Here is a 17,237-nt window from a genome sequence, read left to right as displayed (position 1 = left end):
TTCTCAGAGTCTGTGTTGTAAATCAGGTGGGGAAAATGTAAGCGTCCTTTTTAAAGGACGCCAGGCTTAAATGGGTTAATGAATTTCACATGTTGACACCAGTAAATGAATCGCACATCCTCCAATCCCCACCAAAAGAAGTCAGACGTATGTGCCCATGTTAAAACAAGTTTTATTTTTCCCATGTAAAAACCTAGACAAACATGTGGTGTCTGATATACTGGGTAATATGATGAGGAACGTACCTTTAAAGGCCCAGTCCTTATTGTGAAAGCAGTTCTGCTCAGCTGGAATTTGGTGAATTTGGTTTTTTTTACAAGTTATTTGTTAATGAAGTGAATTCGCAAAAAAAAAATAACAGTTTGTTGTGCCCTCAAAGCATTCAATGATTCAGGCTGTTGAATGTTGTCATGTGTCTTGGGAAAGGGGAAGTCTTATTTTACGTAAAAGCATCGCCAGGTCAGAGTGAGCCAAATCGTTTGCATGGAAAGGACTGTGCCTTTTAAGGACGCATGGATTTTTCATCTATTCAATTGCAGGATAACAACACAACACGGAATAGTTTCTAAGCTAGTATTTCTTTTCCTTTCTCGAGTCCCACAAAGTTCCCAATGCTAGGGCATACTTTTGTATAGAAGCTGTTCGTGGACATGTCATGTAAGTTTTTACACTGGCTAACATGAATTGTTTAGACTGGCTAAAATGAAAGAAGTATGCATTCTTGTGTTTTGTTTCTGCAAGCGGTATCATTTTCCTAATGTTATCTGATTTTGATCTCTTACAGTTTTTACCGCGAGGACATCTACAATGGGCTAATTTAACATATATGCCAGCCAACATTGCAGAACAGGATATGAACAAGGTATGTAGCGCTGTTTGCATCATTCGTTTAAATTCAAAAATCAGACTAATTTGCCTTCTTCGGCATTATGCATAAGATATACTCATCTTCATTTTTTGCAATGCTGACTGTTACACAGTAGTTCTGTGTGTGTCTGTGTGTGTGTGTGTGTGTGTGTGTGTGTGTGTGTGTGTGTGTGTGTGTGTGTGTGCGTGTGTGTGTGTGTGTGTGTGTGTGTGTGTGTGTGTGTGTGTGTGTGTGTGTGTGTGTGTGTGTGTTTACTGATATATTGTAATTTATTAATCGGTTGAAGACGACACAGTTTCCAACTCCCCAGTTCGTTTATCTGTGAGCGAGACTTCTTGAGTCAGTTGCATGCATGATAGCTAACTGAGGTGTCTGCAAGAAAGTAAGGGTATTTCGTATACTTCATACTTGGTGTACATTAATTTCAGCTTCGGCATGACTAGTCCCGAAAGATGCTAGTTTGTAAGTGAAATGGTCTGACTTTGGTTGTCTTTCGAAAAAGAATCCAAATTCGGGGATGGACTCAACAGTTCGAGGTTTAAAATGGAGCGGTAGACTAACGAACCCGATTTAATTCTTCAAGATTGATATCCTTGGGGTTATTTGAAGGACGTAGTATACCATAAACAACCTTAGACAATCAGTGACTTGAGTACAGCCATAACAGGCAGGAGGAGGGCATCCCCATAGATGATTGCGTTCCTCTTATCGGTTAATTTTGCGCAAGTGTGACTCTACCATGAAGGGGTAATTTCTCCAGTCAATCGTGTTCGGCGAATATCTTCATGGTTGTTGTGCATGAATTTCACTTTGTTCATCACCATTCCACGAAGTTTCCTGTTTGTAGGTTTCATGGTCCGATTTTTTAGCTTCTTTCAAAAGTGTTCCAAAGTACCCCTCCATTTAACCTGTAACCTCGCAACTTTGTTGACCTTCGTCATGCATAAGCTGTAGTTAATAAACACCAAATGATAACTAATTCGGTCAACGGATGTAGAAATTATAAAAACAAAATTGGGTTGAATTGTGTGTGTCTCCCCTCTATGTTTGTATTTTTGCAGGCAGGCAGGGGTGGAGTTGTGATAATGCGGCGCCGGTTGACTGAAGACACACGAACCAGCACTATTCTTCGGAAGTGTTTGGATCACACATCAACATTATTTCACATTGAATGGCAGCAGACATTTATGTATATATTCTCAGCTCAGACGTGTGCTTTGAATTCGGATGTTTAAGAACAAGAGACAAACTTGAATAAAGCCTTACGAAGTACATGATTGTAACTGGAGCAAAAGTGTGTGTGTGTGTGTGTGTGTGTGTGTGTGTGTGTGTGTGTGTGTGTGTGTGTGTGTGTGTGTGTGTGTGTGTGTCTGAAGTGCAACAGTTAATAATGACGATGAGACAGAATGCTAAAGCACAGATCCTTTTATCTAACAATTTATATCGTCCTACTTCTTTTTTTTAAATGATGCTGTGTTGACAAACGTTCTCCGAGCAAACGTCTATCTAATGGTTTTTTTTCATCACATTGAAAGAATTTCTTCTGAGTAGAATGAAGCTGAATTAAAATGTAAAGAAAAAAAAGACCCATTGCTCAAAACATTAAGAAACAGGATGATTTTGGTTCGGTCGTAGACCTAAAAGCATTCATTCGAGGCCAGTGTATCAGTGCAAATTGAAAATCTGTGAAACCTCAGATATAACTTTATAAAACAAACAGAATTTTGATAAAAATAACCAAAATTCACAGTAGTTATTTTTTGTGCATCTCCCTCTTCACCCAACCCCAACCCTAATTGATGTGCCCTAAAAGCGCTCAAAAACAGACACACGTTAGTTTTTCGCCTCAGTGCTTATCCACATTTACAAATATTGTATCATTTATTTTTGGTCACGGCCCTTCCCTTTTCTGATAATTATAGTCAAGTTTTCTTTAATTTCCCTTGGATTCCCTATGGCTCCACGGTAGACACCATGATCAGCGCATGCGCACTAAGGCCACTGAAGTCACCTTCCCGAATCTATTTATAACCTCCGACCCAGTAGGGTAAATGACCGAGACGGCTTCGTGCACCGCGACCAAGTGGGAGGGAGAGACCCAAGTCGGTTAGCCCCCAAGAAGGTGACAACTCTCACCAAGTTACCATCCAATGATTGTCACCCGCTTCGATCTTCGTGCACCTCAGCCCCGGTCTCGATTTTGATATCACTGTCTCAACAGACCATAGCAGAAGTTATTCCCCCCTCTGCTTCTTTACCTCTGTAAACTTGTAGGGCTAGTTATTTTTCGGTAACTACCAACAACCAAAATCACTTACCCAACAACGGGCCTAAATCCTCGATAGCTCATGGGTAGAGACTGTACACATTGTGGATCTACTTTTTGCGACTCAAAACTTCAGAACACTCTAATGTACACAATATACATTTCTGGAGCAAACAATACAACCATACCGCATTTAAACCAGCAACTACAGGCTTGAACACATGAATCTCAATATAAAATCCATGAGTTTGGTTGTTTTCTGAATTCAGATCTGCCGTGCACAATCGTTTATCGCTAGCAAGATTCCAAGGAAAAGTAACTCTCATACTTTGTCTAGCGACACGAGTAGTTCCCCTTCCAGATTTCGGCTGCATCGACAAGACTGCAATCCGACGGTCAGTTTTCAACAATATTTCATTTTATAAACAGGTCACACGCAATCAATTGCAAACATTTAATCAACTTAAAGAACGTGCAGCGGTTTCATACACTATTTTGCCCCAGAAAACTGAACTTCATACAGTTTTTAACGTTGGAACACGGGTGTAAACCTTCGTCTGCTAGTCACATTGGAGGAAAGAACATTTCCTGAGCGATACCAAAACATGAACAGAACACACACTTTCTGCCTTTACCGCCACAGCAGAATGACAACATAACTGTGTACTTGATTTTAGTTCAAAACATGGAAACTGACAAGAAGTGTTAACAGAATTGAATGATTTGCACGGACCTATACAACCGCGCAGTAATCGATCGCCTGCGCAGGTAGACTGGTTGGGTGAATATGATTCGATCAAACTTTCGCACAAAAACTCCTCTTTTCTTTGAATAACTGAAGAAAGGAGGAATAAAGAGGTTACATACCTCGTCTCAGTGATTATCAAAAATAATGGTCTCAGTTCTCGGTCATGAAAAAGCTCGCTGAAGCTCGCATTTTTCATGATCCGCTAACTTCGACCATTATTTTTGATAATCACTGAGACTCGGCATGTAACCTCTACATATCATCACACAGTCCGTCAATATTGGGTACTACTCTTGAATTGTGCAGACATGTTTTGGTAATGTTGAACTTTAGCGTTGTAAATTCTTTGCTCACATTCCAGTGGAATTTCAGCCTCCAATCTTGCAAAACCTGCATTTGTAAGTATAACAAGTTATTTTAGTTACCTTTGAAGTCACGGATTGAACTGTACAGATGCCTTTCATTTACATGGGTTTTAGAAGGAAAACATCGGCATAGCCGCCATTTTGAAGGACTGAGGGAAGGCAGCTCTGTCGATATTGCGTTTGCATTTTCTCTTCTTTTTTTGTCGATGAAACGACCAAATTTATTTTATTATGCTTAAGTTTAGAGCTCAATCCGTCACTGAATTTCACGATAAATATTCTTTGGTTTAATTGAAATGACTTGTATCAAAACTAAGCAAAAAATGCCATTTGCTTGTAAGCTATGAACATGCAGCGCTAAAGTTCAGCATAAGATACGATAAGAAAACGTTTATATCCATTTTCATTTTACATAAACATGGAAATTTGCTGCTGCTGCTGCGCCGGTGTACACAAGCTGACTGACTACACTGAATACAAAAGCTAACAATCACATATCTAGGCGTAGGAATATTTTACTCAATAGGCCCTGCACACAACTGCCACACGATACAGGATCCCTCTCACGTGCAGCCCGACCCATCCGCCGAACACGCTACTCCAAGGAGGGCCCCAAAGGGGGGTATCATCACGATCACGGGAAGGAAAATTTTAGCTTTCACGATCACAGTTACCTTGATTTTTGTTTTCACGATCACGAACAACAGTGGCAAATCACGGTCACGGTAAAAGTTGCAGGTGACTGAGCGAGTGACAACCGGACGTGGCAATGTTGACAATGTCAATGATCTCAATCAATCTCAAAGATCTTGAACAAATTTCAAGATCTTTGCCTACATTCAGAACAGCCATAGAGCAACATAGACAGGGCCGGACTAGGGGGTGGGGGGTTACAGGGGTTGCGCAACCCCCCCCCCCCCCTGGCTTAAACATGTACCTCCCAAACGCTTTTTTTTCTTTTTTTGTGGGGGAGGGAGGGGGGGTTGCATCTGGATCATCATGAAATCCGAGGAGAAATCGCACCTCTCACCCCCTCAAGACATTTTTCTTCAACGATTTTTGTGATGAAAAGTATGAGTCCTCACAATCTCAATTCTTCTTCATTGCCTATACAGCTTGCTGTCGAATTTACCTTTTTCGTTCAAGGAGAGGCTTCCTTTCCCTCCAGAAACATCAAAAAACGTTCAGCTTCAAGGGGGCTTACCCCCATCTGTAACCCCCCCTCCTAGTACTTACCTAGTCCGGCCCTGAATAGTTCAACATACCTTGACATTTCGTCTTCGGAAAGACGGACCGTAGCCTGACCTTTCCATCAAGGAAGGCATTCTCGCCGCCTGCTTTGGTCTGGCTTGAATCCACAAAATATAACAGAAGCGACGGTTCGATGACAGTATCGCTGCACGCCATTTTTGATCTTCGAATTCGAATTTGACTGAATGCACTCAAAACTTTAGCACGAAGCCCTTCCATTGGATGAAGTTTGGCAGATTTTTGCAATTCGCCTTCTGATTGGATCTCTTTTTGTGTGTGATTGGTTCTCTTAAAGGGAAGCAATCGCTGTCAAAATCATATTTCTGAATGTGTTGTTGCTTCCCTTCAATCGGGATTGGCTCCTTGACGAATAGAGGATCATAGAGTGATACAGCTGTGAAAAATGTACGTTGAAAATAAAATGCTTTGCAATAATGCCCATCACGATCACGAAAACAAATGACGATCACGATCACGAGACTTGATTTTTTTGTCATCACGGATCACGGGCAAAATCCCATCACGATCACAGAAATGGAAATTTCGGCAATCACGGTCACAGAAAGGTCAAAAAACGCCAATCACGATCACGATTTTAAACCCTTTGGGGCCCTCTCCATGGTGTAACCCATCCCGCAGAAGGGTCCGACTGCACGAGAGAGCAAGCTGAGCGCACTCACACAAATTTAAACTTTATTTTTTTCTAAATAACACTTTTCATTTTACATAAACATGGAAATTTGTCTGTTGGCACCACATCACATTTCTAATAACACAAACTCACGATCATACAGCATAATTCAGCACAAGTACACTGCTAAGATCAACGTATCAACATGAGCATTTAAACAATGAGCTTCATAAATATATAGATCACAGTCACTGTACATCACCCATATATTGTATTTGCACTCTCACCTGGTCTGGGTGTGACCGGGGGGGGGGGGGGGGGGCGGGGTCTGTCATGATCTGTGCCGCTCATAATATATTTTATTATATCCCATGACCTCCCTTCTTTGTCTCTGTTACTTCAGTATGGGTATATATGTTGTATTTTTATAGCTCAATAAATACATCATGGACTCCAAAAAATATATGATAGTGCAGATTCCGATTTGGGCAAAGAACTACTTTCCTCCCGACCTTTGACCTCGCGCCGAACAATGTGACACATTTGTATGAAGTTCCAAAATCGTATTGCACGGCTCAGAAAACCATATCAGTTGCACGCAAAAATGAATCTCAGAACTGATCTGATGTATGAGATGCAATAAGCAAACGTTTCTTTCATTATGAAAGCAATGCAGGTCGAAAAAAACGAACATTCAACTTACAAGATAACCAGATGCTAGCGAACCAAAACAAAAACACGAGTACGCTCCCTTGCATCGTTAGCAGACGACTTTTGAGAATCTGTCAGACCGTCCTTACCTGGCACGGTTGGGCTTCGCTATCAAATATCGGCTGTTTCACGTGTTTTGCGAGCAAGTCTACTCTTTTGCCTGGCTCTGCAGTAAGTCCACATTGGCGATGAAGGTATCCAAGAACTTAACATGTGTGTATTTTTCCGTAATCCAGTCATATTCCTTCAAAATGCAATCAATCGGCGGTGACAGACGTGTCGGTCGCGTTTTCCTCACACCCATACCAGTTTAAGTTCATCCATGCAAACACACTCGCAAAACAGTTTATCACGTAGATACATTTCAAATAGGGAGCAAATGGTTAAATCTAAACCTACATAATTATTTGTTCCCTAAAATTTGCTTCTCTGTCAATAAGCCTAATTACACACGTTCGAGAAAAACAACATGGAATCGATTCTGAATCGAGTAAGCCAAATGGGTCCCAAACCCGTTTCGCCCGTTCTGCCGACCTGAAACGCAAAACAAAAGAATTGTGCGCTTCAACTAAATTAATTTCTATACGACTTCATTACTTTCTTGCAACTTATGAACCTTTACTTAAAGCTTTTAAATGGTCTGAAAGTAGTGTTACCGCGTACTTATCGATGCACTCATTCGTTTTATTTTTTCAGCGACGGTCACTTAGTTTAAGGTTGCAAAAGGGCTAAGTCTCGCTGGCAACACTGTTTTACACTGCACAGATCGCAACAGTGCCGCTAGTAGTCTACACTTTGTGTTTGATGGTAGAATGGGATATACAGATTACAGCACTCGTGGTTTTTTATATGGCTTGTATTTCAGTCAAGACCCAGCGGGAATATCAATCGAGAGCCACTCGCCAGAGGCTCGTGTCTCCCGATGATATTCATCCGCTGGGTCTTGACTGAAATACAAGCCATATAAAAAACCACTCGTGTTGTAACCTATACGTATTTCCACTCTACCTGGTCTGGGTGGGGGGGGGGGGGGAGGGGAGGAGGGGCGGGGCGGGGTCTGTCATGATCTGTGCCGCCCATAATATATGTATAGGTTACAACACGAGTGGTTTTTTATATGGCTTGTATTTCAGTCAAGACCCAGCGGATGAATATCATCGGGATACACGAGCCTCTGGCGAGTGGATCTCGATTGATATTCCCGCTGGGTCTTGACTGAATACAAGCCATATGAAAAACCTCGAGTGTGGTAACCTGTATATCCCATTCTACCATCAAACACAAAGTGTAGACTACTAGCAGCACTGTTGAGATCTTTTGAATGTAAAACAGTGGTGCCAGCGAGACTTGGCCCTTTTGCAACCTCAAACTAAGTGACCGTCGCTGAAAAAATAAAACGAATGAGTGCATCGATAAGTACGCGGTAACACTACTTTCAGACCATTTAAAAGCTTTAAAGGACCCCAACAGGCTTTTTTTAAGGTCAGATAAAGCAGTTTGGGTTGATTTAATGATATAGGTAAGCATCTAAAGATGCCAAAAACGATCAGTAAATCACAGGTTTTGTGTTGCATCAGCCTAATTTTATACAAAATGCATGCCTAAAAAGTGGCCAAATTCGTCTGCTACACGAGACTTCAAATTCCCCGCGGCGGCAAGCCTTTGGCTGTGACGTCACACCCAGGCAGCGGAAGCGAAAGTAGCGACGCTCGGTCTGCGTTTTTGCTGCTGCCGTGGATGCGCGTGTACTCCCGACACCATGCCGAGAGAGTCAGAGTGTGCTGCTGCCGAATGTTCGGAGTACCACAAAAAGGACTCGGGCTTGAGTTTTCATGTCTTTCCATCGGACCCAAGGCTCAAGCAGGAATGGGTTGTAAAAATGAATCGGCTGGACCCAAACACAAAGAAACTGTGGAGGCAGGTTTCACGGTAATCAGACTCTTTGATGTGTGTAAACTTTGCCTTGAAATTACTTGCTTACTGTGTTGATTTTCATCATTTTTTCTGCTTGGCATGAGTAAGTATGGTATTTGCAATACAAAAAAATAAATAAAAGCTAAAATGTTTGTGTTTGAGCAATTATTTGAGCGAGTTTTTCGAAGCGAACGTGTGAATCCTGACAGACACCATTTCCTTCTGTCACATGACCCCATCTCAAAGTGTGATTCAAGCAGACACGAAATATCACACAAAACCATATGATAATGGGGTTATTAATTCAATTAATACACAAGGTTAGTCTCTGACTAGATAAAATAGGGAAAAAATATCAAATGGGAGCATAAAACCGTTTCTGGAAAAATTTTCAATCGCCACCGAAAGTGTCTGTCAGTAAAAAAAACACGTGCTTTGTTTGCAAAGCAAAGCCTAATTTTACACATCGCGTGCTTTTGTCTGTTATTCTTGCTTGTGAACATCATTTTATTGATGTTCTTCACTGGAAAGCAGGTGTATCATCAACAGTATCACAAAATCGCAAAGAATGAACATTTTTGTTGTGATCCGACCGGTGTCTGTAGACGGAATCACACGTTCGGCAAACTTCGTTTTTAACGGAAATAACCGAGCCTTTCATCGGAAACGACGTTTCAACCGCTTCATATCGTCTGCAGGAAGAAAAAGAGGAATGCGATACCCAGTAAGTAAAACATTTAATCGTTTTTAGTGCCTTTTGATCAAGTTTTGTTGCGTCTGTCAGCAACGTTCGGCAACCCAACGTTCGGCACAGCGACGCGCGCATACGGATTTGCAGCATTTGCATTCGGAAAGTGAGGGATTTGTGAGTTCGTTTGCATAATTTCAATCGCTAGTAGGTTTTCCCTTCGTCTCCCATTGTTGTGTTTGCATGTTATTGGCATTTCATTGTGTAAATTGAAAGTTTGTGAGTAACAGTAGTACAATCTGTCGAACGTTGGCGACGCTGACAGACGCAAATATCGAACGTTGCCTTCAATGACAGAAGGGCTTGGCGATCATACTTTCGATTCGTAGGAACACAATATGGAGACAGCAATGTGCGCTCGTTACCACAACGGTCATGAACCGGTGTAACACGAAATTTTTACTCCACGAAAAATTGACTCCGGAGTAAACTTCCAGTAAAAATCTTGTACGAAAAAAGAACTCCACAAGGAACTAAATTTTTACTCCCCAAATATTTACTCCCAGTAAACATCTCGTACGAGAAACTTAGGGTCTACTCCTTCGTTTATAATTCGCGCAATATCCCATTTACGTGCAATCCCGTTTTGCCGCCGTCCCATTTTGGCGACATTTCACAAGCCAAGCGTCATCTTACTATCGCATCCCATTTTGGCGCAATCCCGTTTCGCCGCTATCCCATTTTTTTATTTTTTATTTTTTATTTTTACATTTAGTCAAGTTTTGACTAAAATAATGTTTTAACGTAGAGGGGGAATCGAGACGAGGGTCGTGGTGTATGTGTGTGTGTCTGTCTGTGCGTGTGTATGTGTGTGTGTGTAGAGCGATTCAGACCAAACTACTGGACCGATCTTTATGACATTTGACATGAGAGTTCCTGGGAATGATATCCCCGGATATTTTTTTTAATTTTTTTCGATAAATACCTTTGATGACGTCATATCCGGCTTTTTGTAAAAGTTGAGGCGGCAGTGTCACACCCTCATTTTTCAATCAAATTGATTGAAATTTTGGCCAAGCAATCTCTGACGAAGGTCGGACTTCGGTATTGCATTTCAATTTGGTGGCTTACAAATTAATTGATAACTTTGGTCATTGAAAACCTGAAAATTGTAAAAAAAAAAATTTGTTTTTAAAACGATACAAATTTACATTCATCTTATTCTTCATCATTTTCTGATTCCAAAAACATATAAATATGTTATATTCGGATTAAAAACAAGCTCTGAAAATTAAAAATATAAAAATTATTATTAAAACAAAATTTCCGAAATCGATTTAAAAACAATTTCATCTTATTCCTTGTGGGTTCCTGATTCCAAAAACATATAGATGTGATATGTTTGGATTAAAAACACGCTCAGAAAGTTAAAAAGAATAGAGATAGAAAAGCGTGCTATCGATCCTTCTCAGCGCAACTACTACCCCGCTCTTCTTGTCAATGTCACTGCCTTTGCATCGAGCGGTGAACTGACGATGCTACGAGTATACGCTGTTGCTGTAAAAATGCAGTGAGTTCAGTTTCATTCTGTTAGTTCGACAGCTTGACTAAATGTTGTACATGAACAAAGTATGCAAACCAGATGATCCAGCGACGTCCTTCCCAATTTATGTCCAATGGACGTCTACCCACAACACGCCACTGGATGCCGCGTGGTCAGCCAACCATGTGGTGCCAGTCGTGAAAACCAGGTTCTTTGTCCCACAAAGAGACATTCAAGTTTGGGACTTTGTGACCGCTGACTTTGTCAGCATGGATGGAAAGGTGGAGAGATACAGGGCGGTGATCATCCCCAAGTCAACCCATTTCCCCGATGGGCCAGATCGAGAGGAGATTTGTGTGAAGTGTTTGCGCGCAAAAGACAATGAGAGATACTATGTCTTTCCTAATGTTGATGACATTTCATGCTTGCCAATGGCTCAGATAAAAAAAATCCCACCAACCAACCATGAACAACAGGGGGGATTACTTTTTTTGACATGTGATCAAGTCTCATTTGAGCGTTCACAGTGTTACCTGAGAATAGCACACCCCCTTGAATTGGGAACAAAGAAAAAGCGTTGTATATATGCATTTTTGAATGCTTTTCTAAAGTCATAAGTTCATTATTTGTGATTTTTTTTTTTATGGATTGTTTTGCTGAATACATGCAGTTAAGAAATTGACCCCGTTTTCAAATTTAGGGGGTAGGGTTGCCCTATAGCCCACGTATGTCTGTGTGACTGTGTCAAATATCAATCTACTCTGCGTACAAAATGTATATATGTTTGTTTTTCGATTTTAGAATGATTTCTTAAGCTGGCTATAACTTCTGAGGTCTACAGGAAACGATAAAGATAAAAAATGTACAAAATATAAGTAGCGTCCTTTATCTTACCATTGTTCTGATCAATGCTGTCCCTTTATTTGCAAGTTAACCATTTTTCTTAATGTGTTCAAGGAGTATGTTAAAAATTATTATCAATGGTTGCTTTAAACTGCACCTTTGGGCAGTTATTATGCACTAAAGTTGTAAAAGCATGTTTTGGGGGTTTTAGGATATAGCGTCTTGGAACGCCAATCATCTTGGAAATACGAATGTTCATATAATTTTTTTTACTGTTTTGAATAGATAAAAAGTTGAACTCTTGATGCAAACTGTTTTTTGGTCCCTGTTTGACTATTTATTATTTTGGAATATTGTGTGTGAGGGGGAAACTGCAATCCTCAATATCATGAAACGTGCCTGGAAGCCGGGTCCCCACGATGTACTTTGTTCGAGGCATTTTGAAGCATCCTGCTTCACTATGCGCACGCGGTTGAGCCGCGAAGAGGGAATAGCCTACAAAGCACAGTTGGAGCCGGATGCAGTTCCAACAATCTTTCGCCACTGCCTGGAAGACCCGAGAAAACGGGGTACATCGCATGCTGACCACACGCGACCTATGCGTACCTAAAGCGCAGGAGGAAGGAGGTGAGATGGCAATGTGTTTATTGGATATGTATTTGGGGGGCGATAGGCATAGGCCGAGGCAGCTGGTGTTTTGTTCGTGTCACAGACTTTGATGATACTTTACACCATTTGCAGCACACTAGCACTCACTTGTTACTCTGCAAAAAGACAACTTTTCTTCTCATTTTTGTTACCCACAGTTGGGGGGAGGACTTCGGTGTCGGTTTAGAATGTTCTGTACAAACAGATTAAATCACAAGGAAGGAAAGGAGGAGAGGGGATAAATGTTATGGGCATGCCATATTCAGAAGCTTCATCTTTGAAACAATCATTACTTCATCTTTTAAAACTATTAATAAAATAATTTAAAACATTTATCAACCTATTTTTCCCCATCATGTACAGATGGTAACTGAGTTGCTTCAGCCCGACACTCCACACTCATCCCAGGCTGACGCTGAGGTAGAACCAGAGGCATCAGATTGTGACTCAAGTGACAAATGCTCTGTCTCTGTCCAGACAGTACCACTTTGCAGGAAGCCAGAACTGGACAAGGCAGTTCAGACTCCCAGGATAACGGTACTTCAAGTTCAATTTATTCAACAAGCACAGGTCTTGGTTCTTACACTTACCGGTGCAAGGAGCCTGTTTGAAAAAAACATTTGAAAAATGTTAGTGAATTTAATTTCAATATCCAACTTCCAAGAGCGTTTGCTGTACCTAACATGTACCCACTGTGTTTACATCACTAGTTCTCATAAATTGAGTTTTTATTGATAGGTTTAAGTATGTAATTATGAACATTGATGATTCTAGTTGTTAACTTACTGCAAACGTTACTTCAGTTCTAAAACTTAATTAATGTTAGTTCTCATGTAAGCAGCAGAAAACTTTTTTAATATCTTGATATAAGGCAGAAAGTCAAGTAAAAGTGAACTTTCTGGGCTATTTCAGGTGGCAAGTGTGTTACAGCAAACAACTCCCTTGGCTGTGGCCTCATTGCAAGCCCGCTCAACACTGCCTGAGACTTCCCCTGCACCAGCAGACCCACCTCAACCCCCAACTGTTGCACACGCTGAAAGCCAAACAGATCCAATTGGGTAGGTGATGTTGTATGTGTGGATGCAACACTTCATGTGTACATGATTTCAGAATGATTACATCTATTCTATAGCTATAACTAGTGATGATATTGCTCGCTCGCTCTCTTATTGTTAAAGCTATATATATATATACAATCAAGCTATTAACCATCCATGTTTTTCTTAAACCTTATTGCTTACATTTACTCTTATTATGATACGTGCAACAAAACCGTACAATATGATGGTTAACATTCGCTCTTTTAATTTTTTTTCTTTTTTTGTTGAAGTTGTTTTGACACCGATGACAGTGACACTGAGGAGGAAGAGGAAGCTTCAGCTGGAATTGACAACACTAAAGACCATGACTGGCAAGAGCCAACACCCAAAAAAAACAAAGGTAAACAACAGATCGGGGGGGGGGGGGGGGTATTTCATAAGGCCTAAAAAAAATAGGTGTGGTTACGGTAACCCGACCTACCCTATTTTTAGGGGCCAACCCTATAACTTTTCATTACATTTGTAAAAAAAAAATTAAAAAAAAACACAAGAGAACGAGTGCAGAAAACGCAATGAAAGCGAAAGCGCCCGAGGCGCACACTTATTTCCCTGTCAAGTAGGTTTAATTTGTACACATTAGAAAAAAAAGTTTAAAAACAAAAGTGATTGCCTACCTTCCTACCCAATTTTTTTTTGCCATGTTACCGCAACCACACCTATATTTTTTTAGGCCTAAAGGAACAGCAGATCTCTCTGAATATCTTACACGTCTCTGATCAGCATGTGCACGTGTCACCTGAATCATACATGCTAAAAAACAATTTCATCATTTGTTATAGCTGCGGACTCACTGAGGACCTCAACAACGTCGACCCATTCCAGGAGACCAAGTACTTGGTATTTGAGTCGAAGCTGGAAGAACTGTTGAGTGTCTGCAGGAAGTGCAGCAGCATTTGCCAAGTAATGCGAAAAGGGGTGGAGGGGACAGCTGTAGAGTATTGCTGCAGCTGCGAGCACTGCAACCACAAGTTCACTTGGACGTCACAGCCCTACTCCAAGCGACTACCACTGGGCAACCTCGTCCTGGCAGCTGCAGTATTTTTCACAGCCTGCTCCCCTTCAAGGCTGATCACCTTATTTAAAAGTGCCAGCATCACCATCTTTGGCCAGACGACCTACAACAGCCTGCAAGGTGCCTACTTGGTCCCTGCAGTGCGCAATGTCTGGGCACGTTGCCAGAAGCTTTTTGCAGCACGGCCAAGGGCAGCCCAGTGAAACTGGCCGGAGATGGCAGATGTGATTCGCCTGGGCACTGTGCAAAGTGTGGTGCATACAGCCTCTTGGATGCCACAACAATGGAAGTCCTTCACATTGAATTGGTACAGGTAACTAAAGTACAGCTGTGCTGGTTGTATCTCACAACTGTGTGTGTATTTCTTGTGTGAACATCTTCTGATAAGTTAACAAAAAATAATAGGTGTGGTTACGGTAACATAGCCAAAAAATATAGGGTAGGAAGGTAGGCAATCACTTTTTTTTTTAAACTTTTTTTCTAATGTGTACAAATTAAACCTACTTGACAGGGAAATAAGTGTGCGACTCGGGCGCTTTCGCTTTCATTGCGTTTTCTGCACTCGTTTACTTGTTTTTTGGGGTATTTTTTTGACAAATGTAATAAAAAGTTATAGGGTCGGCCCCCAAAAATAGGGTAGGTCGGGTTACCGTAACCACACATATTTTTTTTTTTTAGGCCTAACAAGCACTGGTGTTGCTTGTACTGTTGATTTTTGTTGTTGCAATTTCAAGACATAGAAATGTGTACAGAATCGCTCCAAATGAACATTCCTACAAATTGCAAAGCTGAACAAGCCTGTAATACCATCCCCCACCCCCCAATCATTTTTTTGAATAAAATGTTATGTGTACTTTTTTTTCAGAGCAACACTGTAAACATTTCAAAGGAGCCTTGCTGTCCTGAAACGTCACCTCAGCATCAGTCACCTTGTGACTGACAGGCATGTGCAAATCAAAAGCTACATGGCAAGAAACGAGCCTGACATCAAGCACCACTTTGACATTTGGCACATGGCAAAAGGCAGGAACACATTGTTATATGTACATCTTATTTATTATTTTATGATATAAATCTCTGACAAAGTTGTTGGTCACAAACAAATTCAGAAAACATGTCAAATACAGTCTGCATAACACACACACACACACCCCACCCCCCAACATGTCCAAGAAAAGTATTTTCTCCCTTCCATTTCAACTAAATTATCTAACTGTCTTTGTGTCAAACAGGTGTCGGAAAGAAGCTGGAGGCTGCGAGCCACAAAGCTGGCTACGGTGCTCTTAGCCTGTGGTTAAAGAGCATAAAAAATCACCTCTACTACTGCTCACAGTCTACCGAGGAGAGTGCTACGCGGGTGGAAGAGTGTGGATGTCCATAGCCAATCACATCAGTAACCAGCATCATGGGCATGGAGACCTTTTCCCTCACGGCCTCCATGGTGACTTGACTGATGAACCACGAGCCTGGATCACAAAAGGTAAAACAAATTCCAGTCATCAGAGCTTCAAAATAACCTCATAACCTGTCTTTATATGTGAACAGTGGTACTATTACCTTGAATCAGTGTTTATCAACCATATAAACTCTTGTCTACAGACACCCCAGTTCACCGTTCTCTGGAAGGAGTTATTAAAAGCCCATATCTCCTCCGAGATATTGGGCAGCTGTCTCCCGACGTTCAGACAGCGCACCTGGAAGCATACCACAGTGTGATCAACCACTTTGCACCGAAGATGCTCCACTTTACCTTTCCTGTTATGCAAGCAAAGTGAGTGCTGTCTTTCAATTTTATTGTTTGGCAAATATTTCTTTCCCTGTAGTATGAAACTAAAAGTATGACAATAAATAAGCTTTATATGGTGGACCTTCTTTTCTCTTTCTGCTGTTCTTTTATACTGCCCTTGTTTTTTTGCAGAATCTACTTGGCAGCAATGCACACCAACACAAATGCGGGGAGGGAGCAAGCAACCACAGAGGAAGGCGAACTGAGGTGGAAGATTGCCAGGGGAGGGAGCAAGCAACCACAGAGGAAGGCGAACTGAGGTGGAAGATTGCCAGGCCAAGGGCAAACAAGGGACAACCAACTGCAAAACCTGTCAAGGAAACTATTACTCGCTGTAAGAATATTCACAACTCAAGGCTACTTTTCCTTCAGTTCTAAAGTATGCAAGTTTGTAGATGCTACTATGAAGTAAATCTCAACAGCGAAACAATTTCTAATCACTGCTCACAGTTTACATATCTCTAGTAATGTAAGCATCCAGATATTTGTTTATTTCTGAAGAAAAAAATGAAAGGTAAAAATCTGGTCTTCATAATTTGAAAATGTTGCTGTTTCCCATGTTTTAACCCTTACACTGGTGCAATTATGTAACACATGTTACATAGCCACTGGTGAATTAACAGAGAGAAAAATAACAAAAAACGGTCATATAGGTTTTCGCATCCATGGGAGGTAATCGGAACCGACCAAACAGACTGACAACCAGGTGACAGTATACTAAAGTAGCGCGACATATGTCGCGACAACCAGCCTAAGGGTTAAATCTTGTGCTTGATTTTGTACATAGGCTCTCCTGTCATCATGTTTTGAAGTCAACCTTTATTTCTCTGTTGCACATTAGGTTACCTGAATGAGCTGTTTGA

General features: G+C 41.1%; 1 protein-coding gene across 1 annotated transcript in view; it reads right to left on the bottom strand.

Annotated features, from left to right (window-relative positions):
* LOC138948164 (3-galactosyl-N-acetylglucosaminide 4-alpha-L-fucosyltransferase FUT3-like) overlaps positions 1-17,237 on the bottom strand; it is a 49,667-nt gene that overhangs the window by 21,846 nt on the left and 10,584 nt on the right. The window lies entirely within an intron of this gene.

This window comes from Littorina saxatilis, linkage group LG15, assembly GCF_037325665.1.
Source record: "Littorina saxatilis isolate snail1 linkage group LG15, US_GU_Lsax_2.0, whole genome shotgun sequence".
Classification (NCBI taxonomy): Eukaryota; Metazoa; Mollusca; class Gastropoda; order Littorinimorpha; family Littorinidae; genus Littorina; species Littorina saxatilis.
This window is presented reverse-complemented; position numbering and strand designations above follow the sequence as displayed.